The sequence below is a fragment of the Carlito syrichta genome, unplaced genomic scaffold, assembly GCF_000164805.1.
Source record: "Carlito syrichta isolate Samal-C Ts95f unplaced genomic scaffold, Tarsius_syrichta-2.0.1 Scaffold304018, whole genome shotgun sequence".
Lineage (NCBI taxonomy): Eukaryota > Metazoa > Chordata > Mammalia > Primates > Tarsiidae > Carlito > Carlito syrichta.
In genome coordinates, this window is record NW_007248114.1 from 282,098 (window position 1) to 287,306 (window position 5,209).

Sequence of the window (5,209 nt, forward strand, 5' to 3'; positions counted from 1 at the left end):
TGAGCTTTGGAGTGACCGCGGGGTCGCACCGGGAGTGGGCCTGGCTGGTAGAGCGCGTTGGAGGGACAGGGCAGGGGAAAGGAGCCCAGGCAAGGAAGGGTCCTTTCAGCTAACCTTTTGGGATCTCTAACAGAGACTGGGGTGTGTGTTGAAAACAATGAGGTGGTGGTGTATTGCAGGGGGGTAAGGGGTGAGGCTGGTCGCCCAGGCAAGAGTTGTGCTGGAATGATTGTGTGTCAGGTAAAACGGGGCAGGTGTTCATAAAAGATCCCCCCCCCCCCCCCCCCACTGAGGAGGGCTGCTTTGTCTGGACACTCTACTAGGGCTTATTTGGACAGAGATTTCCTAAAGATGGGGAGAAACAGAGTTTAAAAAAAAAATTGTTTTTGTGGATTTGAATTACACATAAAGGTTTCCTTTGGGAAAGTGTGGGTCTGCCTAACGGGCAAAAACATTCCACGAAAAAGGGCCTTTTGGAGTAGCAATTGCAGGGAGTGGATGTCTGCAAGGATCCAGGGGCAAAGTCCCCGCTTGGACTCTATCCTTACGTAGAGAATCCCTGCTATGCCTCAGTTTCCTCATGTGTAAAGTCACTGTACTGAATACATTGTGTATTTAGAATATATGAAATAGAACACTATCACAAGGTGCACTCCCCTTCAGTTTAGGATTTAGTCACTTTGTGAGGGAATTAGTAAGAATCAATGAGCTTAGACATTGACCAAAAGGGAATATCCTAGAAGATGATAACAACACGGGAAACACCCTCATTCAATTGTGGCGAGGGGACCAAATCCTCAGTATGGAACATGAGCAGTCAGAACTATTGGCTAATCAACTACCTCATAAATGACCTAAGGAGCCAAAAAAGAACAGTCTGCTTATGACTAGAAAGAACACCCAAGAGCAAGCACTGGTCACAGCGTCTCTGCCTTAACCCACAAAGGGTGACCCAAACAGTGCTCTTAACAATTCCAGTCCTTTATTATAGCTGGATTTTTCCAGACTCCCATCCTCCTCTGCCCTTCTTGCAACTTACAAAATGGTTTCTGACAGCATTTGGTCTTCTCATGTAGGCATTTCTTCAGAGGAAGAAATGTGTTGACCACATGACATGAATCTTCCAGTCAGCCTGGCAAGTTATTCTTCATATGTTTTCAATATTAAGATTCTGATCAATACACGAGTCTATAGTGAGTTTGGTTGACTTGAGCCAGTCCTTATGATGCAGAACTCTATAGTTTATTGACTATCTTCATATATCCTAGGCTCCAGAGCAGATACTTTTTACCTGCATTTATCATTTATTCCTGACAATCTTGCAGTAGGTATTATCATTTCCATTTTATGGATGGTGAAACCAAGGTTCAAGAGACTTATCATGACTCGTTCAAAATGATGCAATTTCATCAATTTTTAAATACACATCATACATGCAAAAACTGGCTTTGGGTATCTGCAAAACATGAGCTGTGAAAACTCTATTATCCTGTCACAGATCCTCTCTCTTCAAAGGACACAGTCAAGCTATGCCTGGACTTCTGACCCACAGAAACTATGAGATCATAAATGTGTGTTGCTTTAAACGATTGTTTGTGACATTTGGTTATGAAGTAAGAAATAACTAATACATCTACACCACAGAAAAGTGAATCTTTAAATAGAGAAACAGTGTTGTGGTCACTCTCCTACCTGAAACCCTGCTTGGTTCCCCATTTGAAGTATAGAATAAAAGCCAAACTTCACACCAGTGCTTACAATATCCCTCCCAGTCCCTGCAGCCTTACTCATGCCTCTCTCTTCTCTCTCCTTTCAGTTCCTTAAACAGGACAAGCCACTTCTCAGAAAGGCCTTTCCTGAACACATCTTTAAGTACATCCTTCCCTCAGTGATTCTCTTTTTCAATACGCTGTGCTTTTTATAGTACAGATTGTAAATTGTAACGTCTTTATTTACCTCTTTACTTAGTTCTTATCTCTCTTTCATAGACTGTGAGCTGGCAGGGCAGGAATAATTTCTGTCTGATATATCATATCTCCAGCACAGAGCAGGAACTCCATAACTACATATTGAATGAAAGATGGACAACCTTGCCATTCTGAAGAACCACTTTACTCCAATATCGATTCTCCTTCTCCCCCTTTTCAACCCCACTCCCAGCCTATCTCCAAAAGTATAGCCTTTACTTGCTTCCATTTTTTCCCCCAGACCACACACCCCTTTCCTTGTCCTCTCACTTCAGAATTTTAATAACATCTTAATTTATTCTTAAATGTCTAACCCCTTCCACCTTGTATTATGGCTATTTGTGTAGAGGCTGATAGTTTCAAAGATTTCTCCATTGAGCACACTCTGAAGAAAGAGACCTGGAAAGAAGTATAGATGTGTGTTAGAGGTTTGGGGAGAAATGGGTAAAGAGCTAGTGCTAATAGACTTCATAGGCCAGATATGGAGGAAGGAGAAGGACCTAATACCCACCCTCGAGAGATGCAGACTTTTCACTTCCCCACCTTCCCACCTCTACCATCTTTCTGACTCAGTAACAGGACTGTTGCAAATGACCTATAAATGTAATGGGAGGGAAGGAGAAGAGGATGAAAAGAGGTAGATGATGCTAGGTATCATCACCTAGGTATCATTTACCAACATCATCACACTTAAGCTCACGATCTCTCTTTCCATTACCGTCCTCACTTGAAAGACATGAATACTGATGTTCTGAGAATCTGAGCAAATAACTTGCTCATGATCACAAATGTGAAGCTAGTATTCAAAGTCAGGCATGATTCTGAATCACATGCTTTTTTGCTCCTAGTACATTCCACTTCCCACCCCTAGCTTTCCCCTTTGGGCTGAGGGGTACCTTGCTGAAGTTTGGGCAAAGGAGCATGTGTGTATGTGTGTGTGTATGTGTATGTGTGTGTGTATACACAGCAGAGACCAGACAGAAGCATGGAGTGGCTCCCTAGGCTGCTGCCTTTTAATGTTCCTTGAGGTTGCCTGACTCAGTGTCTCTAATTCAGGATGATGCTTTGAACAGGAATGAAGAGGGTGCAGTAAGCTGCATCCCCCTTGAGATATCTCCCTCATGAAGGGAGCACAGAGTGTAGAGCATGGAAGGCGAAGAGCCAACACAGGTCCGATTTCTCTCATTGGACTGGAAGTTCCTGAAGATGAGATCTTTCCTAGGTAACTTGCGTCCCCCATAGTTCCTCACACAGAGCATTCCCAGGAAGCAGGTACACGCATGAGTGAGGTACCAGGCAGCACAGGTCTAAACAACTAGGATACAATCCTTACTGGATTGTCTAGTACAAATCTCAGAAAAGTTACATGGTTTGCCCAAGGTCACATAACCAAATAAAGAACCCATACCAGGTCTCCTGGTGCTTAGTCCAAAGGTCTTCACACTGTCTCTCAAGTCACTGCCCTGCTGTACTCACGGAAGTCTTCATTTGAGTGGCCAATTTCTCCTTGTGCCTATCTTCTCTTTCTTATTGTACTGTTTACTTTCTTCTAGATTCCTACTACTCCCTAAGCAGGATTCTTCTACCCCTAAAACTTCACTGAGCAGAGCATCAGGAAACTTTGACTGAGTTCTTGTAACCTCATCCAAAGAAACAGTGAATCCTAGAACTTGTCAGGCACTGGGGATGGGGATAGTACAGGGAAGCCTCCTAGTATGAGACTCTTACATTGCTCTTTGATGCCAATGAAAAGGAATGGTTCTTTCCAAAGAAGAAATGGTTTAACACAAGTTGGGGTTATTTCCCCCTTCCCATATAGCAGTCTTAATTGAAAACACCCCTAAATACACGTAAGCTATGATTTAAAGAAATAATGAAGTATGAATAAGTGAGGTGTGTCTTCTGAAAGAGGCAGTACTATGGGTGCTGTGGCAACTGTGATTTATTTTTGGTACCATAAAACAGGGTGTCTGAACCTCAGCAGCACTGAAAATGTTCTTTTCCCGTAACTGAACTGTATCCTGTTCTTCTTTCAGGGGCACTTTTTAAGCCAGTGTTTGGCTGAAGAACAGAATCAGTCAGGCAATTCTGCTTGTTCTTTCTACCATCAATTAATCCTAGCAAATGCACAGATCACCAATTTGGTTTCCTGACTTAGAGCTTCAGATATGTAATACAGAACTCAGAACATGTCTGGAGAACCACTGCCATCATGAAGTAAAGTTGAGGCTCTAATCAGAAGGTCCCTTGGAGGTTTGGTATCTACCAACCCTACCTTTTTATATTTTACATTTTATTTTGTATACCTTGTGCCTATGATGCTGATGAATTCTGGCTTCTGCTCTTGGTCTAGTTGACTAGTCCTGGAGACAGATAACCAGGTCCAACTGAGATCTAATCTCTCTTCACAATGACGAGGCTTCATATCCACATGGACAGCAGATCTAACACCCTGATTTGAAATCCCTTCTCTATTCTTGTGGCCTTCCTTTCTCTATAGGCACTTGGCCACCCAGATGCATGGCTTGGGATGCTGCCAGTTCTAAGATTCCTGAACTCCTTTCTCATACCTTTTGCCCTCTACTTCGCTTACATCTATTGAATTCTTTATTTGCCGCTCTGAGAAATCTTTCTCCCTCTCTCTTTATTTCTAATTTTCTAGTTTATGAAGTGCATATGAATCACTCTGGGAAGGAGTTTAACATGCAGATTTTTGGGGTCACCTCCTCCCCCATATCATTTTAACATGCGCACTGATGGTTCCGGTGCAGTTATCTTAGGACACACTTCGGAAAACATTGATCTGAATAAAGTCCAAATAGGCGTCTAGTCCCTTTGGCACTACAGCATGGTTCCAGAAGCCTTTCCAGCTGCATTTCACTACTCTGTCATGCAGACTCTAGGCTCTGACTCTTCCCACCATGTGGTCAGGCGATAACCCCTGGGGAGTTCTGGACTCAGAGTCGAGACATTTGCGCTCTATTTTAGTGTTGCCAACAGAGAACTCAGGGTAAATCTCAACCTTTGTGCTCATCTGTCAAACGAATGGTTTGGACAACCAGGCTCCTATTGGCTCTAACATTTGACAATTCCTACACTCACCTTTTGCCTCAGGCCATTTCTACTGCCTGGAAATTCTCTGCTGAATCCCTGTGCATCACTTTTTCTCCTGCCTTTGATGTTTGTTTCTAAAAATCCTGCCCAGCCTATAAAGCTCTATTCAAACACTACCACCTCCATGA